The sequence below is a fragment of the Diabrotica virgifera genome, chromosome 6 (genome assembly GCF_917563875.1).
Source record: "Diabrotica virgifera virgifera chromosome 6, PGI_DIABVI_V3a".
Lineage (NCBI taxonomy): Eukaryota > Metazoa > Arthropoda > Insecta > Coleoptera > Chrysomelidae > Diabrotica > Diabrotica virgifera.
The window spans coordinates 168919010-168938411 of record NC_065448.1 but is presented as its reverse complement, the minus strand read 5'-3'; the positions used below and the strand labels follow the sequence as shown (position 1 = coordinate 168938411).

At 33.2% G+C, this 19402-nt stretch overlaps 1 protein-coding gene across 1 annotated transcript in view; it reads right to left on the bottom strand.

Moving 5' to 3' along the window:
- Nucleotides 1–362: 362 nt before the first annotated feature.
- Nucleotides 363–19402, bottom strand: part of LOC114328367 (neurotactin) — an 85288-nt gene continuing 66248 nt past the window's right edge. Inside the window, exon 6 of the mRNA XM_028277204.2 lies at nt 363–2454. The gene's annotated coding sequence lies outside the window, so the exon portion shown is untranslated. The remainder of the gene's footprint in view (nt 2455–19402) is intronic.

The window sequence follows — 19402 nt, the reverse complement described above, 5'->3', positions numbered from 1 at the left end:
ACATACATTACATATTTTACGTATACCATTATACCTCCCTCTATTTCATCTTCTACCTTCTCCTCACTATCACACCCTTAAAACGCTTCATACCGATAACGATACTCGATAACACTCGTAAAATACAGGTCCCGTCCGTAACTCGCTGGGATACGATTGGTAGAAAGTAATCAAGTGTACTGGTTGTAGATACAATAGTCGTTACTCGCTCTGATGCAATTGGTACGAAGTAATCATAGTAATCAAAGTAGATACAATAGGGCTTTTCATTCACAGTCATTTGTTTCGAGCTCCTGTCATATGTCGTATAATTCGAATTCGTGTATATTAATATTATACACAAATTATACAACACATGACAGGAGATCGAAACAAATGACTGTGAATGAAAAGCCCTATATAGTCGTTACTCGCTCTGATACAATTGGTACGAAGTAACAAAGTAATCAGAGTAATCAAAGTAATCAAAGTAGATACAATAGTCGTTACTCGCTCTGATACGATTGGTACGAAGTAACGAAAGTAATCAGTTATCAATGTAATCAAAGTTACGATTTGCCTCTCTCTATAGTAATCGTTACTTCCGGTATTCGTAATAACGAGTACTTTGTAACGAATAGATACTTTTTCAACATCTCTACTGGCTTATCAGCAGATGAATTATTACGTGCCGCGCAAGATCGAGAACGATATCGACAAATTGACATGGATATCGGCAAATTGACATGGATATGGACAAATAATGGATTATTTGGTAATCATCTATAAATGAAATGTTTTCTGTAGCTGCTATCCATTTTCAAGCTCATATTAAAGTTATCACTAACAGATGAGTGACAACAACCGCGGAAGCAGTAACTTTTAGTCAGGAATGAAGTAGCATCACAGTTATTACTCTGCTCTATAGAAATTTAATTAAAGAAATCTTTGTAAATCTAAGGCCCTACAAATTTTAGGAATTGGTGGAAACGGTTATTTTCAAATTAATAATATCGGAGATAGACTTTTACTTTTACCCACTTCGTAGTGGGAAACATGACTACGTGGCCAGCAATATTTGAAGTTTTCGAAAATTACGAAATGACATTCGTAAACGCCTTTTTATATGCTTTTTTGGCTTCAGTAGAACCAAATTTTTTTAAGAATCGACATAAAATCAATGTTTATCAAATTCACCTCTACAGGGTGTCCCGGAAAATAGTGCGTTCCTTAAAGATATAGGTAGAAGGCACCATGTAGAACAAAAAATTCTTATAACATTTTTTTCTAAATACAACCGTTTGACCAAAAAATTAAAATACATTTTGGTACGCAAATTTAAGCATAGACAGTCCCATGTAAATACATAGATAGAAGACAGATAGTAAACAGATAGTTTTAAAGAATCCTGTTTAGTGTCAATGCCGAAAATGTTTTCGAATCGTGAGTGTATTACCTATTATGTTATTACGTTGATTTTTTATGGCAGATCACTAAATGGAGAGGCATACTATAATTAATTTTTTTCAAAATGTTTTGCCGGTATTTCTCGTCGTATGAATGGTGTTTGTAAAAGTGGGTTACTTGGACCATCTATTCGGTATAATAAAATTATTTTCAAGTAAGTACAACTTAATTATTTCAGTTCACAAGTAAACAAATTACTAAGACATTATCTGGTGTATTTAAGTTCCACTGTAAACTATGTAATTCAGTTAAAGCCCTCAGCAATACTCAGCATTCAACACATTTAAATCTTACTAAATACATAATACTAGTTCAGTTAAAAGATGTGTTTTTATGTTAAAAGATGTGTAATTCGTTTAAAATTATGCAACAGGTATTTCAATACATTTCAAAAGAAAATAATTTTAGTAAACAAATAGTAAATACATAAGTACCTACTATTAGGTTGGATTATTATAAATACTGTAAATCACAATCACAAATGATTTCTTATTATCTGTTATTATTCCGTAGGGCGTACGATGTTGCCAGTTTATTAAAATTTCCAAACATTAAAATACAGGTATATGGAAAACAATGTTAACTTTTTTTTTGGAAACGGTTAACTTTAGAAAAAAATGGTATAGGACTTTTTCGTTCTAAATTGTGTATTCTCTCCATACCTTAAACGAACGCACTATTTTCCGGGACACCCTGTATATACGTATATACTTTACATGACTTTATAGATGCAATAATTATTATTCTACTCTCAATTCTAATGTTTGGCACACAAAAATGTATAAATATATCTATCATAAAAACTCACATATAATCTAATACTGATCCCTTAAAGACTAACCTAAATAAATACTGTCTTATTAACTTGACAAGGAAATATCAGTTATTGCCGCTTTTTCCTTTGCCTTTCTGCACAAAAGTTTTTGAGTATTTTTTTTCTTTTGCACCCTGCACAGGTTCGTAACTTTGATGTTGGATTGTAGCGTAGCTCTAACATCTCTTGCATATCTAAAACGGTTAAAAAATATCAACACTATTTTTAAAATATACATAATTTGACGAAATAAATCATGCATATTGTCTACAATTTTCCTGTCTGTCATACGAAGACCAATACTTTGTTTCTGGTAGCGAAACTATAGTATTGCAAAAATGTATAAACATTCTCAATTTCTTTGCAAAACGAAAATGCAGCAGCTGCATAATACTCTGGTTAAAGCGGAGAATGCAGGAAGAGTCTATACCGGTTTCGGAGATCTTTTTCCCCTCATCAGTAAACCCATATCCTCTTCTCTCCGCTTTAACCATTTACCATAGCCTGGGCCTTCCCGAATTGCAAAGAAAGAAATGTCACGGATGAACTAGGGCCATCTACCGAAAAACAAACTAAGTTATCAATCGAAGTAGCGCAGAAAACGACAATAAATATCGCCTCCGTACCACCAGATTGACAACAGGTGGAATACTTTCTTTGGTTACACCTCCTGAGACTTTCAAAATGTATAAGTCATACAGGGTGCCGAGGAAATTAAGATGAGAGAATTTTAAATAATTCACAACTCATCTACTCAGCGTGGCAGAGCTCCAACAAGAAAGATTCCTTAATACTCAAACAAAAGAGTAAACGAATTAAAAATGTATAAACATTCTCAATTTCTTTGCAAAACGAAAATGCAGCAGCTACATAATACTCTGGTTAAAGCGGAGAGTGCAGGAAGAGTCTATACCGGTTTCGGAGATCTTTTTCCCCTCATCAGTAATAGTTCTTAGGCCCCCATATAAAATTATTATTTATGACCACACCGTTGAAACTTTTTGTACTTGTTATTTGGGTGGAGTCGGACAAATTTCGAGCTTAGCGCATCATGGCAGTGGGGCGTTTGTCTGTCAAGCGGTCACGAAGTTGTCAATTTTATGCAAGAAAAAAATTTATAACCACATTGGTCATTTTATTTTAATCAATGGTTTTTATCATATAAACAGCGAAAATAATTTTGTCGGACAAAAATATTGGGGCATATGACGCGTCGGACACGCTAAAGATGTCAAATTTATGAAAAAAATAAATTTATTACCACATGGATAATTTTAACGGTATCTACCATAAAACCTTTTTACAATAATGTGGTAACCTTGTCGGACAATTTTCACGGGGCATATGCGCAGTCGGGCGCGCCGAAGATGTCAATTTCCTGAAATTTTTTTATTTACAACCATTTTTCCGACAACATTAATAGGTTATAACTAATTATATTTTTAATCAAAAAATCAAAGTGTCGGACAAAAATATTGGGGCAAATCGACAGTCGGACAAAAAACTTAATTTTTATTAGTAAACTATACTTTCAAACAATGTTGCGTTCGTGCATCCCTTATCTTTACAACCATTTTTCCGACAAAAGTAGTAGGTTACAAGTAATTATATTCTTAAACAAAAAATGTAATTGTCTGACAAAAATGTTGGGGCAAACGAAAAGAAAACTTAATTCTTTTAGGCTATCGACGAGGAGGTATTATCAAAAAAAAATTTCAAACAGTGTTTCTCGGTTACTTTTGAATCGATTTAGCTGATAATTGGTACACACACTAAGTAAAACATTTAAAAGGGTATGATGTAGATCTGAACCCAAAATTTTCCCAAAAAATTTTCCGACAAGAGGGAAAATTTTAGAAAAATTGTAATCTGATATTTGCGTACATACTCCTTGAAAAACGACAAACATCGTTCTGTAGTTTTTTTTTCTCCAATTAAAAAAAAATTTCCGACACAAATATCAGGTTATAAGTAGTTATATTCTAAATCAAAAAATCTAAGTGTCCGACAAAAATATTGGGTCAAATCCAAAGTCGGACAAAAAATTTAATTTTTATTAATAAACTATACTTTTAAAATATGCTGGGTTCGTGCACCCCTTATCTTTAAAACTATTTTTCCGACAAGGGCAGTAAGTTACAAGTAATTATATTCTTAAACAAAAAATCTAATTGTCTGTCAAAAATGTTGGGGCAAACGAACAGAAAACTTAATTCTTTTAGGCTATCGAGGAGAAGGTATTACCAAAAAAATTTATAAAACAGTTTTTCTCGGTTATTTTTGAATCGATTTAGCTGAAAATTGGTACACACACTAAGTAAAACATTTAAAGGGGTATGACGTAGAGTTGTACCCAAAGTTTTCTTAAAAAATTTTCCGACAAGAGGGAAAAGTTTAGAAAAATTGTGATCTGATATTTGCCTACATATTGCTTGAACAACGACAAACATCGTTCTGTAGTTTTTTTTCTACAACAAAAATAAAAATTTCCCACACATATATCAGGTTATAAGTAGTTATATTCAAAATCAAAAAATCTTAGTGTCCGACAAAAATATTGGGGCAAATCCAAAGTCGGACAAAAAATTTAATTTTTATTGATAAACTATACTTTTAAATTATGCTGGGTTCGTCTATCCCTTATCTTTACAACCATTTTTCCGACAAAGGTAGTAAGTTACAAGTAATTATATTCTTAAACAAAAAATGTAATTGTCTGACAAAAATCTTGGGGCAAACGAACAGAAAACTTAATTTTTTAGGCTATCGACGAGAAGGTATTATCAAAAAAAATTTTAAAACAGTTTTCTCGGTTATTTTTGAATCGATTTAGCTGAAAATTGGTACAGACACTAAGTAAAACATTTAAAAGGTTATGACGTAGAGCTGTACCCAAAATTTTTCCAAAAAATTTTCCTACATGAGGGAAAATTTTAGAAAACTTTTGATCTGATAATTTGTGTACATATTCCTTGAACAACGACAAACATCGTTCTGTAGTTTTTTTTCTCAAATTAAAAAAAATTTTCCGGCACATGTATCTGGTTATTAGTAGTTATATTCCAAATCAAAAAATCTAAGTGTCCGACATAAATAGTGGGGCAAATCCACAGTCGGACAAAAAATTTAATTTTTATTAATAAACTATACTTTTAAACTATGCGGGGTTCGTGCATTCCTTATCTTTAAAACCATTTTTCCGACAAAGGCAGTAAGTTACAAGTAATTATATTCTTAAACAAAAAATCTAATTGTCTGACAAAAATGTTGGGGCAAACGAACAGAAAACTTAATTCTTTTAGGCTATCGACGAGGAGGTATTATCAAAAAAAATTTTAAAACCGTTTTTCTCGGTTATTTTTAAATCGATTTAGCTGAAAATTGGTACACACATTAAGTAAAAGATTTAAAAGAGTATGACTTGGCTGTACCTAAATTTTTTTAAAAAATTTCCGACAAGAGGGAAAATTTTAGAAAAATTGTGATCTGAAAATTTGTGTACATACTCCTTGAACAACGAAAAACATCGTTCTGTAGTTTTTTTTCTCGAATTAAAAAAAATTTTCCGACACATGTATCAGGTTATAAGAAGTTATATTCCAAATCAAAAAATCTAAGGGCCCGACAAAAATATTGGGGCAAATCCAAAGTCGGACAAAAAATTTAATTTTTATTGATAAACTATACTTTTATACTATGCTGGGTTCGTGTATCCCTTATCTTTACAACCATTTTTCCGACAAAGGTAGTAAGTTACATGTAATTATATTCTTAAACAAAAAATGTTATTGTCTGACAAAAATGTTGGGACAAACGAACAGAAAACTTAATTCTTTTAGGCTATCGACGAGGAGGTATTATCAAAAAAAAAAATTTAAAACAGTTTTTCTAGGTTATTTTTAAATCGATATAGCTCAAAATTGGTACACACTATAAGTAAAACAGTTAAAAGGGTATGACGTAGAGCTGTACCCAAAATTTTCTTAAAAAAATTTCCGACAAGAGGGATAATTTTAGAAAAATTGTGATCTGATATTTGAATACATACTCTTTGAACAACGACAAACATCGTTCTGTAGTTTTTTTTCTTCAATTAAAAAAAAGTTTCCGACACAGGTATCAGGTTATAAGTAATTATATTCTAAATCATAAAATCTAAGTGTCCGACAAAAATATTGGGTCAAATCCAAAGTCGGACAAAAAATTTAATTTTTATTAATAAATTATACTTTTAAACTATGCTGGGTTCGCGCATTCCTTATCTTTAAAACCATTTTTCCGACAAATGCAGTAAGTTACAAGTAATTATATTCTTGAACAAAAAATCTAATTGTCTAACAAAAATGTTGGGGCAAACGAACAGAAAGCTTAAGTCTTTTAGGCTATCGAGGAGGAGGTATTATCAAAAAAAAATTTAAAACAGTGTTTCTCGGTTTCTTTTGAATCGATTTAGCTATAAATTGGTACATACGCTATGTACAACACTTAAAAGGGCATGACGGTGCGTTGTACCCAAAATTTTCCAAAAAGATTTTCCGATAAGAGGGCAAATTTCGGAAAATTTTTCTAAAATTTTGCAATGTTCTCTACGTTACGTCCTTATAAACATTATAAGGAGTATTTCTACAAATTTTCAGTTTGATCTATGTAGATCTAACCGAGAAAAATTGTTTATAGTTCGCTTTGGTCTCCTTGATGCTTATTATTTTTTTATATCCCAGAGAACGGCTGTTCCCGTACATGCGACACTACATTATACAAGAAATTTTCGATTTTTTAAATGTGACTGTGTGTACAAGAATTCATCTGTACTCAGTAGATATATCTTAAAAACACCCTGTAATTATCTACGATAATTACTTTCAGTTATTTATGTCATCAAAACAACATTACAACCTTCATTCGATTATATAAATATTGTTAGCCAAGATCACGATTCACTAATAATTGCAGAGTCAATTATAAACACTTTTCATGGTCGATGCTGAATAGGCATTTCTAAATATATAAACAGTTAAACTATAACAAGGGAATTCTTTATTATTATATTAGACATTCGTCATTCTATTTTGGTGATCAGACGTAATATTTCGACACTAAAGACAGTGTCTCTTTCTACACGAGATGTTCTTTGGGTGCGGTGCTACCAGCTTATACTAATGCGAGTGTAAATAAAACAACTCAACAAGTAAAAGCGTATCAATTATTCCACCCCTCGGATAAGGGATAACCACCCTCACCGGGAGAAGATAGCCTTAGTGCCCAGGGCTGTCATATGGCGATCCAGAACCAGGGAAGAACTCAGGACTGGTGAACAGGACAGGTATGAAGAAACACGTCAATGTTCAGGCACCTAGACCACCTTAGACAACAGTGTGGTATATGTAAAATGGATGGAGACATCAGGCCGACGCGGAGCTGAAAAGGGAATAGTATGGAGATGGAACATCGTGGGACAATGGAAAATGGACAATGCTATGGAACGTGCAGCGAGGACTTGTGATACGAACAAAGACGCGTAAAAGTGGTAAGTCCATATTAGCTATTTTTATGGTATTTCCTGATTAATATAAAGTATAAAGTATAAACATTATGTGCTACCTTAATTACATTAATATATGTTTCAAGTTTACCTATTTTTACTTAATTATTATATTCTATTACCAATATTTATCAATATAAAAAGATTTTTTTTACACTCATATTAAGTTATTATAGGACGCAATGATACAATTTTATATGATTTTTTTACATATTTATCAACGTATACCTTATCTTTGCTGACTTTTATTCATTTATTATTTGACTACTGATTTTTTTGTACATTTTTGCAATTTTTTATGATCTTAATATTTGCTATCGTAAATATACCTATCAAAATAAATATACGATATAACAAATATACGCTATATGCATAATACATTTAAATTATTATTCTAACTACTTATTTACAAGGGTTAATATAACGTTATTTATTTTTGAATTTTTATTACTACTGCAATTTTTACATATTTTTACCATATATTGACGTATTATTTTATCTCTATATTTTTACTATATATCTATATACTACATACCTATATACACCGTAAGACTATCGAATTTATATTTTCGCTAAGAAGTGCAGAAGCGGGAAAAAAATTATGTATAAATGAGTAGCAACAAAGTTACTTGGGAAGATTTTGTCAAAATAGTTGAGGAAATTGCACAAGAAATAGACAGGCAAAGCAGAAGAGTCTTAAAGAAAAAAGTTCCGAAATCTAAGGACATAAAGGAAGAAGTAACGACACAGCTAATTAAAGCTTATAACAAGTTCACACAATTGACTAGGAAAAACTGGGAAGCACTTTCGGACAAACAAAGGGAATCGTGCAACAAATATTTTGGAAAAATCAGAGACAAAGTTATACGATCATTTCAAGCAGTAAATGTGAGAACAGTGGTTCCAAGTTCAATACATCAACCAATCGACAAGGAAGTTGAAGAGGAACAAAGCGATGAGGAAATAGAAGAAGGAAAAAGCGACGAGGAAGGAGAAGAAGAAATAATTAACGACGAAATAAAAGAGAAAAAAGGTGACATAAAACAAGATATAACAATATTAAACATGGCTTTGACAATCAATGAATTTTTGAATATCGCAAGCAAGATATTGCCCAACGAGTTCGATGGAAGCGCAGGGAAATTACAACCATTTTTAGACGCATTAGAACTACTTGGAAAATTGGCAGAAGGTCATGAAGACACAGCTGTAACGCTAATAAAAACGCGACTCACCAATAAGGCTAGGAACCTAATAACCACAGAAGATACAATTCCACGGATAGCTGAAGCACTAAAGAAAGAATTAAAAGGTGATAATCCGAAGAATTTAATAGCCAAATTAGCAAAAAAAAGGCAAGGGCATAGAGATGCAGCAGTGTACGCATCTGAAGTGGAAGATTTAGCAGAACAATTAAAAGTAGCATACATAGCGGAAGGAATGCCACTTGACTTAGCAAAGAAATATACGACGGAAGCCGTAGTAACAACAATGAAACGAAACGCTAATGCAGAGAAAGCTAAGCTAATACTGGAAGCAGGTAACTTTACATCACCGCAGGAAGTAGTATCTAAATTTTTGTCGATCGATACGACTGAAGAAAATGCACAAGGAAGAGTCTTAAATTATAGGACAAACTACGAGAATAGGAGAGGACAGCAGCAATACAGAAGAGGATACCATAACAAATATGACAGAGGAAGAAGAAATAACTTCGGACAACGGAACGAAGGAGAAGCAACGGACAATCAACGAAATTATTCGAACAGAGGATACAGACAATTTAACAATCAAACATACAGAGGAAACCAGAGAGGCGGACGTAACAGGAACGTAAGGTTACTAGAAATAGAGGACAGTCAAGAAGAGCAAGAAAACCAGCAGTTGGGGTTTTGAATGAACAAGAAGTTGGAAGCACACAGGCAGAAATAAAATATAACATTTACAACTTCGACCTAAACCTAACGAACTTTGTACGAATGAAAACAGGAATTCTTGAAAACACAAGCACTTTTATCATAGACACAGGAGCTGACATTTCAATACTAAAATGTTCACAAGATTTTATGAAGGAACAGGTGAAACCAAACACAAAGGCGAAAATAAAAGGAGTCACTAAAGGAGAGTTGCAAACAATGGGAGAAGTTGAGACAACACTCGAAGTAAAAGGAACTCGATTCGAACACATCTTTCAATTGGTAGAACCTAACTTTCCAATTCCAACAGACGGAATCATTGGGAGAGACTTTATTTCTAACTTTCAATGTATACTAGATTACGCAAACCTTAAAATGCACATTAAAGAGGACAACGATTGTTACATTAGTACGAAAATTCTGGATAATATAGACAATGACACCATAATAATACCGCCTAGATGTGAAATTTACAGAATCGTAAAAATTTTTCAAACGTTAAAGAAAGACAGGATAGTGGAACAGCAAGAAATACAACCAGGAATATTCATAGCAAGAGCAATTATTTCAAGTAATAATCCATACATCAAAATTTTGAACACAACGTACGAAACAGTAAATGTAGACGCAAGCACAATCAGGACGTTGGATATTAAACTATTCAATATATATAGGCTAGTCAACGACAGCAAAGACAGAAAAAAAGAATTACGAGAATCACTGAAACTAGACATACCAGAATACATACGAGACAACTTAGTATCGTTATGCGAGGAATATTCGGACATATTCGCCCTAAGGCATGATATGTTAACCTGTAACAATTTCTACGAACAAAAACTAAGAGTTAAAGACCAAACTCCGGTATATATCAAGAATTATAGGACACCTCATGCGCAAACAGAGGAATTAAATCGACAAGTACAAAACCTAAGAGACCAAGGAATCATAGAACCATCTACATCCGAGTACAACAGTCCAGTAGTACTGGTACCGAAAAAAGCTATAGATGGAGGAAAAGCATGGAGATTATGCATAGATTTTAGACAACTGAACAAGAAGATAGTTACAGACAAATTTCCATTACCAAGAATAGATTCGATATTAGATCAACTAGGAAGAGCAAAATGGTTTTCAGTTATAGACTTAATGTCAGGCTTTCACCAGATACCATTAGAAAAATCATCGAGAAAATACACATCGTTCAGCACAGAAAATGGAGCATTTCAATTTACCAGATTACCTTTTGGATTAAATGTAAGCCCAAATACCTTTTCAAGAATGATGTCAATAGCATTTTCAGGATTAACACCAGACAAAGCATTTCTTTACATGGACGATATCGTAGTAATTGGAATATCCGAAAAACATCACTTAGACAACCTGAAAAAGACATTTGAGACATGTCGAAAATTCAATTTGAAACTTAACCCAGGAAAATGTCAATTCTTTAGAAGGGAAGTAACATATTTAGGACATGATCTTTCTCAAGAGGGAGTATCACCAGACAAAGCGAAGTATGCAGTAATTGAACAATATCCGACACCTAAGACAGCGGAAGAAACAAAGAGATTTGTAGCATTTTGCAACTATTACAGACGTTTTATTAAAAATTTTGCGGAAATATGCAGACCACTCAACAAATTATCGAGGAAAGGAGTAGAATTTTCGTGGACCGAGGAGTGTGAAAAAGCATTCAAAAAGCTTAAAGCATCTCTGACGAAACCACCAATTTTAAAATATCCTGATTTCAACAAACAGTTTATCTTAACAACAGACGCATCCAATGAGAGTTGTTCAGCAATCCTAAGTCAAGATTATAACGGAATTGACCTACCTATAGCATATGCATCAAGAAGTTTTAGTAAAGGAGAATGTAATAAACCTATAATCGTTAAGGAATTACTAGCGATTCATTGGGGAATTAATTATTTTAAATGTTATCTATATGGAGCACCAACATTCAAAGTAAAAACAGACCATAAACCTTTGACACACCTATTTGCAATGAAAGAACCAACCTCAAAACTCACGAGGATCAGATTAGACCTAGAAGAATATGACTTCGAAATAGAGTATATAACAGGGAAAAGTAACTACGCAGATAGTCTTTCAAGAATAACATTGCATCAACTAAAAAACCTATACATAGACAACGCCCATATACTAGCTATAACAAGAGCTCAAGCAAAAGAAAAGGAGAAAGAAGCAAGACAAACAAAGGCTGAAAGTGAACTCGCACTACAGCCAGAAGCCACCAAACAGACAGTAAGGAAGGTACTAAATAATTTAGAGGCGCATAGACTACCAATTTTGTCCTTTGGAGCAGAACTAATCTCACCAAGACTGAGCATTAGGGCCAAAAACAAAATAAAATGCAGCAAAAGCATAGCCACAGGATTGAATCATTTCGATTTAAACCAAGCGTTGGTACAGCTTGATAAGCTGGCGGTAGAGAATGCAGTACGTAAAGTAAAAATATACGTAAATGATATTATTTTTAAAATGTGCACAATTGATGAATTTATTAAAGAAGGAAATAAAAAATTGAAGAATATAGAAATATACATATGTGAAGTACCAGAAACAATAAAAGATGACAAAGAAAAACACAGATTAATAGAAGAATACCATAATCACCCGATGTTCGGAGGACACGTAGGGAATAGAGATAGCCTTAGTGCCCAGGGATACTTGACACAAGGTACTTGACCTTGGATGCATCAGACACTACTTCTCAATACGTTTCAAACTCATATTTAGTGATCAAAATCGGTAATACCGATTAGAAGGTATCTAGTTCCAAAAGTATAATCAATTTGACCATTATCGCCGAAATGGTTTATGTAGTTGTAGTGGTTGCGACGCTAAATTTAGATAGATTTATTTAAAAATAGAGCAATACGAGTTCATTTACCGGCCATTAAATAATTTTTTTATTCTATTTCGAATAGAAAAAAAAACTCTAGTGTACATTCGATGGACACTAGATCATTTGAGAGATAATCATAGAAAGACGACCATATATATCTTAACGTGGAATCGAGAAACAATACATTCAATTTCAGTTAATTTATATACAGGTAAAATTTGGTAAATAATGGGCCATAGCTTAACGTCAGGTTCCTGAGGTAAAAATAGACCGATTTAAGCTTAGTTAGTTAGCTTAGATTTAAACTTATCTTAGTACAAAGTTTATAATAACCGAGATACAGGATGTCAAAGTTAAACTTTTTTTATTTATTATTGAATATTTCCTGACAGGTATGAGATAACAACATGAAATTTGGTATGTGGGGGTTTTTGGTTTGAGAAAACTAAATTCCCTACCAAAAATTATGTATTGCCCAGAGGGCGCCACATACGCTTTCAGCACTCATTTATTACGTTCAATTTTTTTTATACCTCACTCTGTATAATTTTGACATTAAAATTTTTATTTTCCTATTAGTTTTACTTAAAAAAGGTATACTTTTTCATCTCCCTAAACTCAACCGTTTTCGAGATAAACGCATTTTAAATCTGCGATACACCATCATTTTTAGCATAATATCATTGTAGTTACACCCGAAAAATAACTTAATACCATAATAATTGTGCCAGTTCTCGAATTTATGTCATTGCATCGCAAATTCCATTTGAAGAAATTTGCGATACATTTTTGAATAATTTTATGGTTTTAAGTTATTTTTCGGGTGTAACTACAATGATATTATGCTAAAAATGATGGTGTATCGCAGATTTAAAATGTGTTTATCTCGAAAACGGTCGAGTTTAGGGAGATGAAAGAAGTATATCTTTTTTAAGTAAAACTAATATAAAAATAAAAATTTTAATGTCAAAATTATACAGAGTGAGGGATAAAAAAATTGAACGTAATAAATAAGTGCTGAAAGGCGTATGTGGCGCCCTCTGGGAAATGCATAATTTTTGGTAGGTAATTTAGTTTCCTCGACCCAAAAAACCTCCACATACCAAATTTCATGTTGTTATCTTATACCTGTCAGGAAATATTCAATAATAAATAAAAAAAAAGTTTAACTTTGACACCCTGTATCTCCAAAACGCCCCATTATTTTTGTCCGACAAGTGATCCAATATGCATTACACATGTAAAAGAACAGCACAAAATAAAAATGACATCTGTGGTAATAAATAAAAAATTTTCAGGAAATTGACATCTTCGGCGCGTCCGACTGCGCATATGCCCCGTGAAAATTGTCCGACAAGGTTACCACATTATTTTAAAAATGTTTTATGGTATATTCTGATAAAATTAGCAATGTGGTAATAAATTTATTATTTTCATAAATTTGACATATTTAGCGTGTCCGACGCGTCGTATGCCCCAATATTTTTGTCCGACAAAATTATTTTCGCTGTTTATATGATAAAAACCATTGATTAAAATAAAATGACCAATGTGGTTATAAATTTTTTTCTTGCATAAAATTGACAACTTCGTGACCGCTTGACAGACAAACGCCCCACTGCCATGATGCGCTAAGCTCGAAATTTGTCCGACTCCACCCAAATAACAAATACAAAAAGTTTCAACGGTGTGGTCATAAATAATAATTTTATATGGGGGCCTAAGAACTATAAACCCATATCCTTTCTCTCCGCTTTAACCATTTACCATAGCCTGGGCCTTCCCGAATTGCAAAGAAAGAAATGTCACGGATGAACTAGGGCCATCTACCGAAAAACAAACTAAGTTATCAATCGAAGTAGCGCAGAAAACGACAATAAATATCGCCTCCGTACCACCAGATTGACAACAGGTGGAATACTTTCTTTGGTTACACCTCCTGAGACTTTCAAAATTTATAAGTCATACAGGGTGCCGAGGAAATTAAGATGAGAGAATTTTAAATAATTCACAACTCATCTACTCAGCGTGGCAGAGCTCCAACAAGAAAGATTCCTTAATACTCAAACAAAAGAGTAAACGAATTAAAAATGTATAAACATTCTCAATTTCTTTGCAAAACGAAAATGCAGCAGCTGCATAATACTCTGGTTAAAGCGGAGAGTGCAGGAAGAGTATATACCGGTTTCGGAGATCTTTTTCCCCTCATCAGTAAACCCATATCCTCTTCTCTCCGCTTTAACCATTTACCATAGCCTGGGCCTTCCCGAATTGCAAAGAAAGAAATGTCACGAAAATGTCTGGTGGTACGGAGGCGATATTTATTTTCGTTTTCTGCGCTACTTCGATTGATAACTTAGTTTGTTTTTCGGTAGATGGCCCTAGTTCATCCGTGACATTTTTTTCTTTGCAATTCGGGAAGGCCCAGGCTATGGTAAATGGTTAAAGCGGAGAGAAGAGGATATGGGTTTACTGATGAGGGGAAAAAGATCTCCGAAACCGGTATAGACTCTTCCTGCACTCTCCGCTTTAACCAGAGTATTATGCAGCTGCTGCATTTTCGTTTTGCAAAGAAATTGAGAATGTTTATACATTTTTAATTCGTTTACTCTTTTGTTTGAGTATTAAGGAATCTTTCTTGTTGGAGCTCTGCCACGCTGAGTAGATGAGTTGTGAATTATTTAAAATTCTCTCATATTAATTTCTTCGGCACCCTGTATGACATAAATTTTGAAAGTCTCAGGAGGTGTAACCAAAGAAAGTATTCCACCTGTTGTCAATCTGGTGGTACGAAGGCGATATTTATTGTCGTTTTGTGCGCTACTTCGATTGATAACTTAGTTTGTTTTTCGGTAGATGGCCCTAGTTCATCCGTGACATTTCTTTCTTTGCAATTCGGGAAGGCCCAGGCTATGGTAAATGGTTAAAGCGGAGAGAAGAGGATATGGGTTTACTGATGAGGGGAAAAAGATCTCCGAAACCGGTATAGACTCTTCCTGCATTCTCCGCTTTAACCAGAGTATTATGCAGCTGCTGCATTTTCGTTTTGCAAAGAAATTGAGAATGTTTATACATTTTTAATTCGTTTACTCTTTTGTTTGAGTATTAAGGAATCTTTCTTGTTGGAGCTCTGCCACGCTGAGTAGATGAGTTGTGAATTATTTAAAATTCTCTCATCTTAATTTCCTCGGCACCCTGTATGACTTATAAATTTTGAAAGTCTCAGGAGGTGTAACCAAAGAAAGTATTCCACCTGTTGTCAATCTGGTGGTACGGAGGCGATATTTATTGTCGTTTTGCGCGCTACTTCGATTGATAACTTAGTTTATAGTATTGTACTTTGTATGTTCCAAGAAATTAACGCACCACCTTAAAAATGGGTCATTTTTGATGTCTCGAATTTCCTAAGCTTGTTGTTCGATTTAAGTGATTTTTAATATGTTATAGCCTAACGCTTTAACTATATAACAGTAATAATATTGTTGCTAGACAGGTAAATTGTCATTGTATACCGGGTTACCAATCAAACTGTGTTTTTTTCTCAAAGTTTACCACACCCTGTGGAATATTCTAGCATTTATAAAATACTGAAATTAAAACCCAACGATGGCATCAGGTTTTCTTAACGACGTTCTACACCTTCGTTGCGGGGTATGCCTCTCAGAGGAAAGGGGGGAAACTTATATGCAAGCAAAAGTTGGTAACAATGCATTTATAGCGGAATACTCAAATCATATGTTTCAGTATTGAATACTTTATAAAAATACATTATAATAAATGACGGAATAAATTACGGTAATTATAAATGGTACGGTAAACAATCCTCATTTTTTAATATGTTATTCCTTACAAAAAAACCTTTAATTTAAGCACAAATAATTAAAAATCGTAAATTTGGGTCAAAAGTTATTAACTTTTTAAGAATTCCCATAAGAGCCCATGTTAAAACTTAACTTTGACCCTTAATAATAATTAAACGGCACGGTAAAACAATTTTTAAAAAATGAAGTCTTAGTTTTTTGAAGTAAACTATATCATACTAAAATTTCATGCAAATCTTTAATTCTTTGCCGAAGGTGTAGAACGTCGTTAACATTCTGTTTCTTGATTCATGTGCTTATGTTGGATAATAAAAAAGTTAGGTACTTTAACAACTAGCCATTAGCCAAATTCTTCATCAATACAGGGTGTTTCTAATGTAAGTGCGACAAACTTTAAGGGGTAATTCTGCATGGAAAAATAATGATCGTTTGCTTTATAAACATCTGTCCGCAAATGCTTCGTTTCCGATATATTGGATGTTGAAATTTTTCTTACAAACTGACGATTTATTTATTGCTCTAAAACCGGTTGAGATATGCAAATGAAATTTGATAGGTTTTAAGAGTAGTAGTTATTGCGCATTTTTTTGACAGAATTAAGAATTTTATATTCTCCATTGGCGCGCATACGGGTCATATTATCCGTCTGCACGCCAATGGTGACTATAAAATTCTTAATTGTATGTCAAAAAATGCGGAATAACTACCTCTTAAAACCTACCAAATTTCATTTTCATATCTCAACCGGTTTTAAACTCAACTGGCAATAAATAAATCGTGAGTTTGTAAGAAAAATTTCAATACCCCGTATCTCGGAAACGAAGCATTTGCGGAGATACGTTTATAAAACAAACTTTCATTTTTTTTTTCATGCAAATTACCCCTTTCTTAAAGTTTGTCGCACACATGAATGTATCAAGAAACATGTTAAGAAAACCGTATGCTATAGTTGGGTTTTAATTTCAGTATTCTATAAATGCTAGAATATTCCACAGGGTGTGGTGAACTTTGAGAAGAAAAAACACAGTTTGATTGGTAGACCCGATATACAATTTACCTGTCTAGCAACAATATTATTACAGCGATATTGTTAAAGAATAAGGCTATAGGTTTATAACAGGTTTAGGAAATTCGAGAACTCAAAAATGATCCATTTTTAAGATGGTGCGTTAATTTCTTGAAGTAGTGTATAAGCTGTAAAATTAGCAAAAACCTACTAGATGCCATCAATAGTATAAACTGTACAATTGTGGCCATTGAATAGTTTACACCCTTTAATATCCAATGGATATATTTTTTGAATTATTACCCTGTTCACGTGTTCAAGTTTTACGTCAAAGTGACGTTTCCAGTGATGCACCCATAATATGATGATTACAATTAAAAAAAAAACAAAATAAAATAAATCTATTTTACAAAATATAACAAAATGGAAATTATAGAATGAAGTTTTTTTGAATAAAAGTGAGTTAAAATGATTGAGTTTGACAATTCAGTTTGACAATAGCACTGCGATTTCACAGTATTACAATACCAGGTGTCCACTTATATTTTCCCCCATTTTAACTGCCTATAACTTCTAAGAAGAAATATGCGGTTTTCGCTGAAATGTTTTATTTTAGTAGAAGTTTAGTAAAAGTATCCAAAGATGAAAAGTGAAAGTAAATGAAAACGAATCAACTCAGTTCACTTTCACAAAGTCACATTGAAGAGATAAGTGTCCAATAACGACAATTAATGGCACGGAGATACGAGTAAGCATTCAAGTTAAATATTTAGGATTAACTCTCGACAAGAAATTAACATGGAAACCTCAAATTCAAGTCAAGAAGACTCAGAGTAACATTAAAGTAAGCAAATGAGCCAGATCATAGGTCGAAAATCAAAACTGAGCATAGAAAATAAGCTGGTCCTGTACAGATGTATAATAAGACATTGGGGTTGTTCAAAGCCATCAAACATTAAGATAATACAAAGAGCTACTCCCTGATTTGTAAGAATATCAAGAAATTACCTTGACGGACTGAGAAATCATCCAAAGGAAGAAGAAAGACTTCGAAATGCACCACCTGGATTCGTAAGACGACTGAATAAACTATGATCAACAGAATTAATCAGATCAGCAGAACTAATCAATTAACTATGTAAACTAATTTTAAGTGTATAAAAGGGGGGTTGTCAGAGGACAGCTTCTGTTTCAGTATGTTTGAGTTATTATTCTGGACTATCAACAAAATAAGAAAATTAGTTAGTGAAGAAATCGTAGGTAGTTTTTCAGTCGCTATCTACGGTTTGTAAGTTAGTATTAAGTCTCTCCTATTTAGCTATTTAGATATATAAAAAATTGATAATTTTCAGTGTCATCAGAAAAGTAATAAAAGTTGGAAAATTTGTAGAAAAGTACGAATTTTGATTTTATTTCCATTAATTAGTTGCAGCTAACCGAATTAGATTGTTTTTTACTTCGAAACCTGGCAAGTTAAGGAGTAGAACAAGATAAAGAAGTAAAACTAAAGTAAAAGTTATCTTGTTCGAAACATTTTGGTGCCGAAACCCGGGAATTGAAGTAATTAAGAAGAGGTTAGCTGCTCTCCAGAGGAAGGATACAGTCATTTTGAGTTCAAAGGTAAACTACTATTTACAACGATGTCAGCAAGCGAATGTGAAAGTAAGCGTATATCAAGACCCCCTCCAAGAATGACATACAACGAGTTTGGAAATCCAATAGATGCCCCAACTCCAGCGAGAGTAAGACAACCAAAAGTCAATTCAAGCCGAAGAAGCTCATTGTCACGAGCTTCATCAGTTTACTCAACAAGCAGTAACCAATCCGTAATTGCCCTTGAAAAAGAATACGCTTCAAGAGGCAAACTCTCCGAGACAAAGAAAAAGATTGCTTAATTACAAATTAAGATCATAGAAGAAGAAGAAAAGGTTGAACTATGCTCTGAGGACTTTTCAACCCTAAAAGAGATCTCTCCAGAAGACCTG